This window comes from Triticum dicoccoides, chromosome 1B (genome assembly GCF_002162155.2).
Source record: "Triticum dicoccoides isolate Atlit2015 ecotype Zavitan chromosome 1B, WEW_v2.0, whole genome shotgun sequence".
NCBI lineage: Eukaryota > Viridiplantae > Streptophyta > Magnoliopsida > Poales > Poaceae > Triticum > Triticum dicoccoides.
The window spans coordinates 664,357,372-664,374,661 of record NC_041381.1 but is presented as its reverse complement, the minus strand read 5'-3'; the positions used below and the strand labels follow the sequence as shown (position 1 = coordinate 664,374,661).

Below are 17,290 nucleotides of genomic sequence, written 5' to 3'. Positions count from 1 at the left end.
TAGGCACTCCAAACCTTAGGAAGATGATATTTTAATCATCTTTATGGAAGTAGCGGCGTCAGCATGATACGTCAGAATTACTTTTGCCCACTTAGCAACATAATCTATAGTACATACCGCTAATATAGGCCGGCCTAGTCATGGAAGCTCTATGCGTTTGCCTAGCATTTTGATGCACGGGGTGTCAACTGGGGGCTCTCCTACCTATGTGCCACTAATATGTCCATATGAAGAAATATGATACTTGGCACTTAAAGCCTCAAATACAGATACAATGCAATTGGTATGAGGCGCGACAACTATGTCTCGCTTATAGCAAGATGGAAGAATATCTCGCGTCGAGTATTTTACTCTCCCATCGTTTACTCGACCGACCTGATTCGGTGTTCTATTTTTAAGTTCACTGGCTTTCTCCTTCGATAGCTACTCTTCGTTCATTTGGTTTGAGTTTTCTCGGTTTCTTTTTTTTTTCTTTTATGTTTTCCTTGTTTCTTCATGGTTTTCTCAGTTTTTTTTGTTTCTCTATGTTTTTTTCACAGGCTTTCTTTGTTTCTTTCACGATTTTTCCTAGGTTATCTTTTTCTTTCGTTTTCTTTGTTTTTCTCGATTTTCATTGGATTTTTTTCCTTTTGTTTATTTGTTTTTCTTCACTTTTCCTTGTTTCTTTTCTAGGTTTCTGTCTTTTCTTTGTTTCCTTCTCGGGTTTCACCATTTCGATTTTTTGCGTTCGTTTTCATCATTTCCATTTTCTCTGTTGCATGCTAGTATTCTTTTACTTTCAAAAAAAAAGTGCTCTATTTTTCAATTGAACTCTAATATTGAACCATAACGCAGGCCTAGCTTATAAAATACTTCGGAAAATGTTCAATTTTTGTTCACGAATTAAAAAGTATATGTACAATATAAATGGTTCGTTTTTTTAGTGATTTTGCAACTAATTATATGTTGTGAACCTTTGTTGTAAGTAAAATTATGAAGTCTAGCATAATCAACTATCTAACTGAAATATGATGTTTAGAATTTCACTAAGTCTGATCTTTAGAGATTCATGGTACTTGAACATTCATCTGAACAATTTGTGTGTCTTTGTGTGTAACTCTCGAAACATGCAGGTCAGCTGCTAACGAGACAGCTGCGTCGCTCACGGCTGCAGCTTCCGAATCCTCCGGCGCCATGAGCCCGGCAACCACCGTAGCCAAGGCGACAAATGAATCGAAAGAGAGTTTTGTGCATAATCATGCTGCAGAGACCGAAAGTGCAGTATAAATAGTTAAATGCCCAGCAAAAAGGATAAAAGTGCAGTATAAATGTGTATAAATTTATAACTGAAAAAAAAGGACGGGTGTGTTCGTTCTGCAAACAAGAGATTAAAATTTCGGAAAATACATGCATGTGTCCAGTAGTCTGTAGAGCAACTCGAAAGTACATACAGATCCATTGTATTGATAATTTGGTATCGAGTGCATACAGAACTAACTAGACTTTGGGCTACTGACGTTTCCTGCAATACACTGTCCTGGCCCTCTTTCTTTCAGCCATCATGACATTTCACCAATTTCGCAAAGTACGAAAGAGTTGAACGAGACGTAGTAGAAAATTCTTTTTTTTTCTTTTCTTGACCACACTACATTTATTTACTACCCAGATCACTTAACTGTGTGTATTTATCTTTCGGAATACCAAGGTCAGTTCAGGTGTCATCCTCCCGCAATAGAGCTTTCATCTCCCGTCTCTTCCGGATGCCAACTCGAAGACGCCAAGCATTGAGAGCCAAATCTGGGAGCAGAGACGAGAAAAAACACTGGATCGAGTGGCGCCAGTAGGGGACACATCTTGCCTCATAACCTATGCACCGAACAGCGGCTTTGGCATACTCCTCCGGCGATGGTACGAACAACGAGTCGCCAACTCGGGACATCTTGGTGGCTACGTACAAGGGAATCTACACCGCAGACGAGACAAGGATGTATATATATACATATATATAGAACTGCTAAAACAGATGGCGCTACTTCTTAAGCAAACTTTGTGTATATATATACATATACACAGGGGGGCTCTACAGAATACTCACCCACACAATTTTCAGAATGTTTCATTTAGCACATACTTTGTGTTCCACATGTTTTTCTCTTCTTAATTGAATAGTGTTTTCAACGACATAATTTGCCGTGCCGGCGTCAGCTGTTTTTTTTCTAGAGGTACAAAACAGGAAGTAAATAACTATTTTGTCACATGTGGATTCTGACACTGAAGTAAGAACAAATATGGTGAAATCCATGTGAGTTTCTAAATTGACAAACCAGTCCTAGCTATAAAGTAAATATAATTTGCTAAAATAAGTCAAAATAAAACCTATTTTGAACTATAAACCTGAAAGATATAGCCACAAGGCAAAAACTAATATCATAAAAGAAAAATATCAGTATGAAAATAAAATAAAGTACCTGGCATTGCAAATCCACTTCATATTGTTTGTATTCAATGCTTAGACTTCGAGAAAATTGATCAATATACCTGACAATATGGAAAAGAAAAGTTATAAATACTACTCTATGAATTTTGTTGTACACCATGCATGTTTCTCGTCTCTCCGTAGCGCTGAAAAAGTTATGCTAAGTTCTGAGCCCCTACCCATCTTCTTGTAATTTCTTTTTGGACTGCAAGAAAGATGCACTATGCACATACACTATACAATTTATAACAGGACGATGTTGTAGTGCCATCAAAGCACACATGATTGGCGGACGACCCTGTGGCTCGATGGTTTGTTGTGGCGGTGGCCACCCAACCCACCCACCCAAGATCGGGATAGACATGGGTATCTAAGTGGGTTATAGATCTTGATATGCGCATAGTGGGTGTTTGTATGTAGGGGTGCAAGTGCGCGAGTGTGGTGTGCGTCTGTTCAACATCTACAACTTGTATTCATGTAACAAAGCTGAATCATAAAGATAAAAGTTGGTTTGCCGTGTGGGAAACATGATGATTTTTTTTATAATGGAGTGTTTTAGTGGGCTTTCCTGGCGGTCTGATTGTATCTTATCTGTTAATCAACCAATACTTATGTGGGAAAGTTTCTTGCGTTGATGGCCGCAGGTACTATACACACATGTACTATATAAGTGTTATAGTTCACATATTGGCCCTTCTTTTTTAGATGGTGAGAGGCTGCACAAGACTTATATGTTTTTATAGGCTGATTGCTGCCTATTAATTTGAGAAATAGTTGACCCAATCAAAATCATGAACTAAATCCAAAATTAAACGCCTCAATTGAATATGAATGCTCCAAGATTATGGAGCATAGTGCATTAGATGATTCATACTCCCTCCTTCCATCTATATAAGGCCTAATGCGTTTTTAAGACCACCTTTGACTATTGACAAGATTAATAGTACATGACAATGCACAATGTGAAAATTATATCATTGAAAGCTCCTTTCACACACGAATTTAGCGGTGTGCTTTGTGTAAGTTGCATGTCATATATTATTGCTCTAATATTTGGTCAAAGTTAGCCACGAAAAACGCATTAGGCCCTATATAGATGGAAGGAGGGAGTATATATTTAAGTAGTTGATGTGTCAACAAGCACAGATACCATGTTACCACATGATCAAAGGTCCACCTCAACATACCTGAGATTTTTTTTCATATTAGTTGATCCCCGTTACTCTATTTATCTCAACATACATGCACACATCCCACTCACCATACATGCCACATCATCAAAGACTTACCACGACATGCATGGAATTTTTTTCCATTATATTATGCTACTTATACTCATAAATAGTTTTAACATATGCAATAATGAAAATTTAAGAAATTCCATTATATTATGCTACTTATACTCATAAATATTTTTCAAATGTACAATATATAATATGTATTTTCAAATTTAGTTCATACATTATTAATTAAGACATTCATGTTTCATAAACCAAATTTTATTGAAATCTAGCGTAACAGACTCCCGTTGCAACCCACGAGGTATCATATAGTTTGACGGTGAACATACAATCGTATATACGTATTGGGTGCTATAACTGTTACACGCTGGATATGTTTTTTTGATGCCAAAAATTGCCTTGTTATAGTTTTAGTAAGCCAAAAAAGTTATACCAATTTGTTGGTTAGCAAATTATGTTAATAAACTTTACAATTTATCTAATTTTTACTAGTTTTAGAATTCTCAAATATTTACTTGCGAAAACATGGGCTAACATTTTTTTTACTTCAAACCGAAAGCCGTGCACTAAAACGATTTATATTATAGTTATGACCTTATTGGTGTATTGGCGCATCCACCAAAAAATTCTTTTGCGCACAATAATTACGTTAGTTGCATATTTTATGAACATATTTTATGTGAAAAATAATAACTATACTATATTTGTTATGTTTAGCGAGTGCTGGGCCAAATAATGGCACAGTCAGGTAGAGCCAAACCGCATGCCGAAAAGATCGCTCATACAACCAAAACCGTCCGTCTGCGTCTCGAACTCCGTATCCTTATCCACCTGTCCACCATACATATCGTCCACCAGTAATTCTACACCTAAGGATTGGTTTTTGTCTAAAAAACCCTAAGGATTTGTGATTATAGACTGATGGGCCATGCCAATCACCATGTTTCAGTAGTTGAAATCAGACCGTGCAAAAATTCTCATCTACGTGTAACCACCTAGCAGCAGAGTATGACGTAGAATCATCGATATTTAAAAGGATGGCTCAACAGTACATGCTTCATGTCTTCTTTAGCAGTCGAAATCAAGAAGTTGTTGTCTAGTGGCTCCAGAAGAGTCGACTCAAAGGTTGCACCAAGTCACACGCATGCATTAATTTAACTACTCCCTCTGTTCCTAAATGTAAGTCTTTCAAGAGATTTCAATGCGAACTATATATGGAATAAAATGAGTGAATCTACACTCTAAAATATGTCCATATACATCCGTACGTAGTCCTTATTGAAATCTCTAAAAAGACTTATATTTAGGAACGAAGGGAGTACTTGATAGCTCGCACATTGTTGCGAATATTGTGTCAAAATGGGTTTCTACAACTAAGGTTTCTTTTTGTCAAAAATAAAAAACCTAAGGATTAGTGATTATAGACCAAGGGGCCATGTCTCCATCACCATGTTCCAGTAGTTGAAATCCGGACAGTGCAAAAACTCTTATCCAAGTAGCACACTACAACAACAGATTACGACGTAGAACCATCGACATTTAAAAGGACGGTGCAATAGTACAAGCAGTTTCCTTGTCTTCTTCGGCAGTTGAAATCTAGAAGTTGCTGTCGAGCGGCTCCATAAAAGTCGACTCAAAGATTGCAACACGTCGCACAGATGCATTAATTTAACTACTTGATACCTCGCATGTTATCATGAATTTTTTTTGCTACATATTTTAATTATATCTGTTAGTCTACCGGTGCAAGATACTTGTTGAATATATAATAGTGTAATAGCTTTCACATGCATGGTTCCTGTTGCAGTGAATTTTCTTTCATGCATGATGACTATTCATGCATGATGACATGTTGAGGTGACAATAGTGATGATGAGATAAATAAAAATAGTGAGATCACTGTCTTAGTTGTATATACTCCCTTCGTCTAGGTGTGTAAGTCATCTTACGAAAATCAAATAACCCCAAAACACTTAGGCGCGGTGCATTAAATTCTACCTCGTTTCTTGTTTCTTGACATATCAACCAATAAGAGATGTGGGGTGTGCATGCTTTTAATGATTTGAGACTACCAAACACGACATGCAGTGGTTAGTTAATTGCATGCAATGCTATTAATTAACAAATGAACATTAAGTTCTCTCGCTTTCTCCTCCTCCTTGGTCACGGTGCACAACCTAAGATAACTTACTCACCTAAACGGAAAGAGTAGAATTAGTTATTATGACAAACAATATGGATTACTTACGCCTTGCTTGCTGCGTACACAGCGTATAGCGGGAACGCCGGCAGCATGACCGACGATCCGGACCCCACGTTGACTACGGCGCCCCTCCGTTTCATCGCCATAGCGGGCACGACGAGGCTAGCGATCCGCGTAGCCGCCTCTATGTTCACCCGCACCACCGCCTCCCAGACCCGAGTCTCCACCTCGTGGAAGTAGGCCGCGCCAGGGTACGTCGCGCCGGCGTTGTTCACCAGGATCCCCACGTCCAGCCCCTCCACGGCCGCGGCCACCCTCGCCACACCGCAAGACATTTTCGGCGCGTCCCCAGCGAGGTCGAACACCACGCTCCTAACCTTGCAGGATGGCGCGGCCTTCTGGACCTCGTCGCCGACACGGGAGAGCTTCACGGGATTCCGCCCGATCAAGACCAGGTTTAGGCCCTGGTGCGCAAGCTCGAGGACCATGGCCTGACCGATGCCGTCCGTGGCGCCGGTGACCACCGCCCACGCGCCATAGCGCCGGCCTAGATCCCTTCCCGACCGGACGAAAGAGCGATACAGCCACATGACGAAGGTTGCCGCGGAGGCAAAGACGGCATGGAGGCCTATGGCGAGAAGGGCCATGAACCACAGCGGCAACGAGCTTGGCCATGCCGGCGTTCCCATCGTGGAAATCATCTCTTCTAACTCAACCGTGGATGATTCAGCTATCGTGCAACGCCTATAAATAAGGACATCCTTTTCAATAATGGGAGCTTTGATTATCTGCAACGCTTCAGTGTGTTATATACAACTCAAATTAAAATGTTTTTCAGATGAGGAAATTAGAGAGTTTAACCTCTAATCTCCTAACGTAAAAAATAAAACTCTCTGATCTCTACATATATCATGCATAGATGTACACAACCTAGGAAACGCAAGTTCAGAGGACAAGAGTCATGTCCAACACAAATTGCCTCCTTTTTTTTTAGCAAAACCACGGCTGACTCGTAAACAGTCGCCAAACCATGTCAATCCTACCTAGATTGCTTGAATGGTAAGCCCTCAACATGTTTAGAGTGCAATAAGTATCATACTTCCTCCGTTCGCAAATATAAGATGGTTTGCATATTTTAATATAGACTACATACGAATTAAAACGAGTGAAGAAACACATTAAAATGCGACTATATACATCCAAATAAAAAAAAGCATCTTATAATAGTGAAAAGAGGGAGTATCAAATATTAACGTATGTGCTAATTAAACAATTGACGCGTAACTGATATCTTACTGGTATCTACGTGCAATTAGTTTCCTTCATAACATCAACATGCATTGCATGTACTCCCTCCGTCCGCGAGTAAGTGTACATCTAACTTTTGTCTTAAGTCAAAGCTGTAAAATTTTAACTAACTTTGTAGAAAAGAATAGTAGCATATATGACATCAAATTGATACATTATGAAACTACATTTCAAAACAAATCTAGTGATTACTAATTTTGTATCATAAATGTTGCTACTTTTTCCTATAAAGTTGGTCACAACTTAAACTTAGGATAAAAGCTAGATGTACACTTATACGCGGAAGAAGGGAGTATGTATTTACTAGTTACATGAAAAATCCCACGAGATGCACCTATTGACATTTGTCTTTTCATAAAACACAACTCTTCGCACAAATCCAATGGTCCCGGAATCAACCGTGAGTCACCAAGAAGTGAGTGGTCTAAGATTCAGACACCAATATCTTGCAAAATAAACATTTTCTCCACAGTCAAAATTTGTTAGCCTGGTAATTAATCCTCACAAAAGACAATCAAAGCCTAACTCAAACTTTGTAGCTTTTGTGGCCAAGAAAAACAAAGCATCTTTTTTGTTGAATGTCGCGCAGCACCGCTCTTCACATAAATCCAACAGTTCCAAAATAGACCACAAGTTAAAAAAAATGGTCGCCTAAGATTCAGGCACCACTATCTTGACATTACCTGCACAATTAAAAATTATTAGGCGGCCGGGCAATTAATTGTCACAAAAGACAATCTCAATTGTAACTCAAATCGTGCAGCTTTGGTGGCCAAGAGTTTTTGAATGTCACGTGTCACACCTCTTTTACAAATCTAACAGTCCCAAAATCAACAGCGAGTTACTGAAAATCAAGTGGCTGAGATATAGCTAGGCACCACTATCTTTCAAACTAGCATTGCCTCTCACAGTAAATAAGGTTATTAGGTGAGAGTAATTAATTAATCCTCACAAAAGACAATTGCGAAGAGCAACTCAATTGGTGTAAACTTTTGTGGCCAAGCCAAAATCCCATCTTTTCTTCTAATGTCATGTGGCAAATTTTGTGCCATGGATAATTCAGATTAAATGCTTTCAACCTCCAACCATAAACAAATGCATCTGGTCTGGAGTTCCTGGGTGAAAACCTAGGCTCGTCACATGTTGGTTATACCTGACAATGGCGATGTTTTAGGTCGTTGTTGAAGGCATTGGTCGGATATGTTCAGACTGATTTTTCAGGGTGAAAATCTAGATTCCAACCTTGGGTGGTCAGATCTGGAGACGGCGGTGCTTGAGTGTTCCTCACTTCCTAAAGGCGTTGCTGTTGAAGAACCGCGTCGTTCATGTAGTGTCATGAGATGATTGGTATGGATATGGTCATTGTTGTAGTTCGTCGATCATGGATTTGTTCGCTTTGGATTGTTCTTTTTACTTTTTGCCTACGCTTAGCTTTAGTCTTACATGACTTTGATATTTGTTGGCATGTTTTTCTGTCTGTGAGTTCGTGTTGGTTGTGTGCATCCTAGTTATGCAGAGGCCAGGTGTGTACCCATTATGTTTGTTTCTCTTAATACTTTATTTTGAGTTAATAAAATCCACCCTTTATCAAAAAAATTCAAAAAATGCACATCAAGTGCTACCCTAAGTCCTGGTTAGATGGCTTAGGGGGGGGGGGGCTTCTCCCCAGATTTTAGTTAGTGCAATTGCAACTTGTTGAGCTGTTTGTTTAGGCTAAATGGTACAATATTCATACAAAAAGGTTTTTCTAATCCAAAACATGTTACCCTTGCGAAAACTCATATGCACCAGCTTGCTGATGTCCTTGCCATCCTTGCAGAAGTAAGAACAGAGCAGAATGGTCGAAGGAGTAGTGAATGGATAATTTAGTGAGGCAGGTTTTTGCTGTTGGTATGTGGCTCAAGTGCAGGCAAATAGACACTGCTTCTACTTCTTGGTTCACTTGAGCTACAGAAAAGCCACGGGATATACTGATGCTAATAAGTTTGGGGACTAATAGAGCAACTCCTACAGAAAGCCAAAGTAAACTAAAATGTTTATGACATTGATTTTTCTATCACCCACATGATATACCGTCCACACATCCACGGTCCATTGTTGCTTTGCCGTTGGTGCTATGCTTTTGGTTTGTTTGCAATTTTTATCTTATTTCAAGGTATAATATAATGGTTTATTATTGTTTTTTGTTGTTTTAAAGTGCACCGTGATGTTTTGTTTTGTCCCAACAAATAGGAGTGCACTTGTTTCAGACCGATTTGCTGGTACACAAAGGAACACAAAGAAACATTAAGATGAATCTCGAAAGAAGAAGAAACAAATATAATACTCTGAAACAACATAAAACTTTTTTTTTGCCAAATGAAACAGCATAAAACTTGCCAAAACAGGAAAACATAGTACAAAACTCATAGTTCGACAGTGGATATATCACTCCACATTGTGGGAAGTATTTGGACAGTTAGATTAGAATGGATCACTTGGATTAAGTTATATTGATTTTATTTATGTACCTACATGAACATGTCCGTTTGATGTGTTTCTACCCGTCACGTGTACATCAGTTGGAATAGTCTCTTCTTTTAAATGAAGAGTTATTGGTTCTCGGAAAAAAAGAGTTATTGGCTGGTGCGTACAAGGCAAGAAAATATGCTTGGTCTGAAACAACATTGTAGGGTGTAAAATTATAAGGACCATGTTAAAATAAGTCAATTAGAAGGGTTATTTCCTAATACAGAACCGGCAATAAATTACAATTGTTCCAAAACTATCTTACGTGGCATAAGAAAAACAAACATGGCAATGAACCCTGTTTTGTTTGGTCCAAAATTGACTTTATTATATGGAATGAAAAAAAGATCCAATTCTTGCCTTATGATGTGTAAAGGGTTTGTGGTTTGTTTTTCTTATGGAAGCGTTACAAAAAAACCTATGAGAATCATCAGATGCGAAGGTCCACGTTGGCACATCATCGCCCAAACAGCCCCTGCAACGTTGGATCTATTTGCTGCCATGCGCTTCATGTATGCGGATGCATGTGCATGTTACATCAACATGACATGTCGAGCAGAGTGCGTGTCGTAAGGATGCCCTGATGCACGATAGCGGAGTAAAAAAAACTATTCATACTACCATATAACATTTTAGTTTTTCTTATAACCGCCCTTGGAAGCATTTTATTCATCGCTTAGGAGAACAATATCAGATTGCGCTTGGGCAATCTAAAAATCAGAGATTACATCATAAGAGAAAGCACACGAGACAATGGATAAACCTTCCTTCTCACACTGATGAGCAATGCCATTGCGTCTCTTATAGTATATTGAAAACTGAATCCCTGAAATCATGAGATATGAATGGATCACTATGATGATATGGCTGCCCACTGAGTGAAAATCATCATTCTTCCAGACATCACAAAAGAGTCTTGTAGTCTATTTCCAGCACAACATTTTGCCATGTCTTATCCACTGCAAGCAGCACTGCATGACTGCTATAAGTTCAATTGTATATGAATGAACAACCCTGGGCTTTTTCAAGAACCTGACAAAGGCAAACATTCCCATTTGACCCCTGGCCACAACACCCGTTTGGCCGTTTCAGTGCGTCTTGCGACCACATCAACCACTGCATCGGAGTTGCGCTTCGTCCACCTGATCACCGGTGTCCTCCATCTTGCTCGAGGTTCTAGGATCAGTATTGGACAGTACCACCCCGGAATATCAATAGCTTGAATCAACTCCTAGATCAGCTCCATATACTTAATCAGTTGGTATCTAACCTTATCATTTGTATACTTAGTTCTATTATTCCAGATTACACGCATTACAGAGATGGCGATTGCCGCCCGTTCCTTGCTGAGAAAAGATGAGTCGAGCAAGTCTCGAGACCAGGTCATCGGGTGTTGTTGTGGCAGTTTGAGATCAAAGACATCAACGGCTGCTTCCTAGAACATCTTATAATAATAAAGTAGATGATGGGTTACTTCAAGTAAAAAAAGATATACGAACCAGAAGTTTCTCATAAAAGAAAAGACATTTGATGATTGATTTATCAAGTAAACAATATTTTCTTAACCGACGATAGTACTCTAGCGATTGGAGTGTCAAGTAAACAACATATGATGATTTACCTACTGTTATAAATAAAATAAATTCATGAATGGTTGTGAACATATAGATGCTACAAAGCCGTCAGTGCCGAAGCTATAGCTAATGAAGTAAACAATATGTGATGGACCATGAGTGTAATGTAAATAATGCACTAATAGTTTGTACATGTTTTCTTGGGTTGTCGCATTATGCTATATGTGCGTGCCACACAAGGTTCCAGCACGACACGAGGCATCTCATGGCTCGTCAGCTGGGTGTGCCTCCATTTGGGCAAAGTTTGTACATGTTTTCAATGACTTATTATTAAGTAGGAATATATATTTTTATAAATAAATATATTTTTATTACATTGTTTTTTTAGATCTATATAGTCATACCTAATCATACAACATATGTTGGATCTTCATAAATGTATCTAAATGGATCATAGCAGTAGATCTTCGTATCTCAAAAAGTTCAGATTAGATATATCATCATACTTGCACATACAAATATTTCACACAAATAAAATATTAATAAGCTCGCATGTCAATTATTAGTTGAACTGGCTAATTTCCCGTGAGTTGCAATGGAGGTGTACATATTTTAGTGGTTCAACATCAATCGTGTCCGATGTATACGTTACACCCACTATATTCTAGATTTCGGTAAGATTTATTTGAGTATGGGTGGGAACAACGCAATCAAAATGCTTTGATTTAGTTGAGTTTTTGGTAAGATCTGATTTGGGTATGGGCAGGGGAAGACAAGGAATGTTTGATTTAGTTGAGGGTTTGGTAAGATTTTATTTAATTTGATTGAATTAATGCAGGACATGGTTTGGCAAGATTTGGTTGAGTTGATGCATAACATGGTCTCTAGTAGGACAAGAAAAGAAGACCATTGATTTGGTTTATATTATTCCAAACCAGGGGCAAAACCACTTTTGGTGACATACAAACATCAACTCCCCTTTAATAGTAAAGATTATGAATGACAAGTACATCTTAAGCCCAATTTAAACATGTTAGTCCTCACAAATACAACAATGCTGATCTAATACTATGAATAGATATATGATTGAAACCTTATAAGAAATTCTAGCAAATAAAAATATTCTTCTTTCCATCTTATGATATGTCGACGATTAGCATTATTGGTGATGTACAAAATCCTTAGGGCCAATATGTAAAGAAAAATGTCTGATGAGTGATTAGGCACCAACTTAAGAATTGATTGATGAGTACACAATGAGCTATGATTATTAGAACAACAAGCTTTAGGGTGTGCTGGTTATTTTTGTATAGAAAATGTAAAATTGTATACACAAGAAACCATGCAAAATGGCTAGATAAAATAAACCCTAAAAATGTGTAGTTATGGATAAAATGAAGATCAAAGATACACCTATAAAATAATCAACGTCTAAAATGTTGTGCATTATGCAATAAAATGGATAAATAGAAGGAAAGTAATTTCAAAATGAGATAAAAAATATTTAACATTTATGATACAATACTGATGATGCCCCCACATTTGTAAGGGCCACCCTGCTAGTGTTAGTAAAAACATTATTGCATGTTACGAGCTATTCTAAAAGTCTACTAAAATTCAAAAATATATAGTTCTCCCCTTTTTCCTTTGCTAGTCCCTTCCTTCAGTGTCCATATTCTATTCGCAACGCTGCCTCACCACCCGTCACAGACAACTGGAAACATGGACCCGTCGCTGCCGACTAGTTGCCGCACTACACCGTCTCGTCCGTTTTCACAACCAATTGCTGTTGCACTACGTCGTGCCTTGGTGCCCAATCTCTTCGGTTGGGTGAAAGCAAACACAAAATGCCAAAGAGAATCTGGAGGACAGAGAAGGTACAAACTCCTCATTAGGCGGAATGCAGCGGATGTCGTGGTGCGGTGGTCGAATGCCCCGGGTGGCAGCGCGGTCCGTGCGGTCCCATGGGGCAGTACTCGTGCGGTAGGGGAGGAAAGTGAGGTCGTGCAGTGCGTCAGGTAGCTCACCGACCAGGGCCGTCTGCTGGCTTAGTGCGAGTGCTGGGGCTGGCCCAGTCGATTTTCGTGTCGAACAAAGCGCCGCATCACTCAAGCCCTACAGAAAGTAGTTCATTGTTTCAACCCCCTCCCCCTAGTTGATTTGGTACAATTTTGACCCTCAAATCTCCAAAACCGGATAAATATGTCCCTTGAGTGGTCTTGTTGTGATTTAGGCGGTTTTGGGAGATAACATAGCATTATAGGGTCCGAATATGCGAAATTTCAGAAATATCCATATTTCGGTGAGGTCCGAAATTGATTCGTTTTTGAATTAAATACCCCATTGTAACATGCACTTTACTCAAGTAGGAACTCCCCAAATGCCGTATCAAAGGCCTTTGGTATATATGTCAATCTTCGGAATCATGAGATTTTTATATTGCTTCAGTGCTTTGATCTTGTATGCTATGGCCTTTGATGACAGCATTCTAGTATTCAGATATGAGCTGAGGCATGATGATCTGCAATCTTGACGATACGATCTTCGCAACTATAATATGCACTCTCCCCGCAAAAAAAAACAATAATATACACTCAAACCTCACAGCAGACTAATCCGCCATCCCAAGGATAAAAGGACGGATCCCCGCAAAAAAGAGAGGATAAAAGGACCGAGGTACTCCCTCCGTTCGGAATTACTCGTCCAAAAATTGAAGGTATCTAGATGTATTTTAGTTATAGATACATCTATCTTTATCCATTTTTGTGACAAATGATTCCAAACGGAGGGAGTAGTAGCGTGGCTCAACTTATTACCGAGTACCGACCGACCCAACATCTTCGGCTACGATACAAAGACACGACATGCATGCTGCAAATGATAACGCAACACACTGTTTCTGTGCCTGGCACAACCTGTAGAACTAACGCAACACAAGATCATACGCCTAGCTAAAACACCGCGGTGTCACCTTGGACTTCGTTAACCCAGTTGTACTTGTCCAAGTAGGGGTTCGTGCTGCTCTCCGGCGGGTATTCATCGACGCAGTCTGCCCAAGCGCCCTTGTCGGCCATGTCACCGGTCACCTCCCACAGGCAACTGTTGCACTTGAATCCCGACCCGAAGGTGAGCATGAGCGCCCTGTCCCCTCTCTTCAGCCTCCCCTTGGCCTCCATATACGACAGAACGTACCACAGGCTGCTCGCTGACGTGTTCCCCCACCGGTGCAGCGTCATCTGCGAAGGCTCCACGTCGTCGGTGTCGAGACCGAGGCTGTCCTTCACTGCCTCGATGACCTTGGCGCCGCCGGGATGGACGCAGAAGTGCTCCACGCCGGTCTTAAAGTTGATCATGGGAAAAGGACGATTGTCTGCCTTCACATTCATGCGGTATAGAAGCTTGTTGTATGTGTGGCGGGCAGCGAACCGCAGGAGCTCGGACACGGCGAGCACGCGCGGGACGAGGCTCCGCAGGTTCAGGGTCAAGGCCCGGACGGCGGCCTTGGGCAAAGCCTTGCTGAGGCTGATCCCGACGCGCCCGTCGCCGTCCTCGCGCTGCAGCGCGCACGTGTGCGCCTCATCGTCGGCGGCGGTGTTTGTGCGCACGAGATGGCGGAGCACCATCTTTGCACGCCCGCGGAGCGACGGGTCGTTGGTGAGCAGCACGGCGGAGCCTCCGCAGCGGAAGAGGCAGTTGCCCAGCATCATGGACCTGTCGGCGCCGACGTACCAGTTGGGGGCGATGGACTCGGACGAGACCACGAGAGCCAGCGACGTGGGCCGCGTCCGCAGCACGTTGCGCGCGAGGTCCAGCGAGACCAGGCCGGCGCTGCACCCCATGCCGGAGAGGTTGTAGGCGGCGACGTCCTCGCGCATGCCGAAGCGGTGCACGATCCTGGAGGCGAGCGACGGCGCCGGGGAGAACATGCATACGTTGACGACGAGCACGTCGACGTCGCGGGGGCAGAAGCCGCTCCTGCGGAAGAGCTCGGCGATGGCGTCGTCGAAGAAGGCATCCATCTCGTCCAGCGCGTCCTGGTGGGTGGGCGCGTCCTCGCGGCACTCGAGGATGTTGCGCGGGCAGTAGCTCTCCTCGCCCATGCCAGAGCGGACGATGACGCGGAGGAGGAAACGGTACTCCGGGAGGCTCAGGCGCTTGTTACGCAGGACCACACTGCCGGCGGTCTCTGTGCTCACCTTGCGGTCGTCAGACGGCTTATGGCACACGTAGTCCACCTAGTAGCACCGCGAGCGCCGCCGACGGGCGACGGCCGTGCACACCAGGTACGCCACCGCGTGCGCAAGGAGGAGAACGGTGAGCAGAAGAAGCGGCTCCATCGTGTCCTCGTCGATGCTCTGCGGCCAGAGTCGAGCGTGACAGATTATATAGCGTGCCCCGCCCTCAGTCTGGTTTGCATGCCTTAAATACATCATCGGAGGAAGAGTTTGTTTACAGTTTGCAAGAGTTTGTTTACGGTTTGCATGCATTCAATTAAAGTGGACAAGGTGAAAGACGACCTAGGTACTTAGATAGTAGTACTACGTACTCGTCTTGTTCACTCCTCGTCCCGCAAAGCACATCGAAAGTGGTAAATCATTTCGAAAAATGGATTTAGGATAGCAACTTTCACTCATTTCAAAAGTTAAAAAAACTGGATTTCACTCATTTCGAAAAAGTTGGTTTCACTCATTTAAGATAGCAACTTTCACTCATTTTAGAAAATTGAGTTCACTCATTTAAAAAATCATTCTTCTAAAAATATTGATTTCACTCATTTAAAAAAAGGATTTCACTAAATTCAAAAAACAGATTTCACACATTTGTCTTGTTCTAAGCAGTTCCACACACTAAAATAGACTAAGTCAAATAATTACATTTCACTCATTTTAAGAATAATTTCATTCGTTTGAAAAAACATATTTCACTCATTTCAAAAAATCAATTTAACTCATTTGTCTTGTTCTAAGCAGTTCCGCACACTAAAATAGAATAAGTCAAATAATTGCATTTCTCTCATTTTAAAAATAATTTTTATTCATTTGAAAAAACATATTTCCCTTATTTCAAAATATTAATTTCACTCATTTGTCTTGTTCTAAACAGTTCCACGCACTGAAATAGACTAACTAAAATTAGTGAATTTCACTTATTTTTAAAAATGGTTTTTACTCATTTGAAAAAAATATCTATCATTTAAAATATTCCAGACTAAACTCTACTTATTTAAGTGGCACCTGGAGTTCAAATATATAAAAAGTTTCAAAAAAATATGGCTTAAAAATATGAATGATTTAAAATAACAAAGGTTAATGAAATGATGAATTTGTTGTGTGGGAGAGGAGAGAGAGTGGATTTGTCGTATTCATGCCATGCATGAGGAGAGAGACAGAGAGAGCGCATATATGCGAGGGCCTACATATATTTGCCTTCTTCCCATACACGAAGCACGTGCTAGAAAATACTCCTCCGTCCCATAATGTAAGACATTTTTTGACACTACACTAATGTCAAAAAACATCTTATATTATGGGACGGAGGGAGTACAAGCCTACTCCCTCCGTCTTTTAAAGAGTGTACTTCCAACTTTGTTGGAGGGTTAAACTATCTCAATGTTTGACCGAGTTTGTGCAAAAATATATCAATGTTTATGAAACCAATTAGGTATATGATGAAAATATATTTTATCATGAGTCTAATGCTACTAATTTGATGGCATAAATGTTGGTGCATTATTGTATAAATACGGTCAAACATAAAAATGTTTGACTTTCCAACAAAGTTGGAAGTACACTCTTCAAAGGACGGAGGGAGTATACAATTGATGTGGGCCTCCAACCACACGAATCATGGAACAGTTGTGCGGTGGATCTTTCGCCGCTATGTAGCGCCATTGCTAGAAACTCTTTGCATTGAACCATCCCCATCAAATATAATCGTGGAGAAGAGTTTTAAGTGCAATAAGAGCACCTAACAACTTGGAGGCACATGCTATGAAGTAAAA

General features: G+C 40.6%; 2 pseudogenes; both read right to left on the bottom strand.

Moving 5' to 3' along the window:
- Positions 1 to 1,463: 1,463 nt before the first annotated feature.
- On the bottom strand, positions 1,464 to 6,594 carry LOC119311738 (annotated as a pseudogene).
- A 7,468-nt stretch (positions 6,595 to 14,062) lies between these two features.
- On the bottom strand, positions 14,063 to 15,626 carry LOC119311727 (annotated as a pseudogene).
- Positions 15,627 to 17,290: the final 1,664 nt, after the last annotated feature.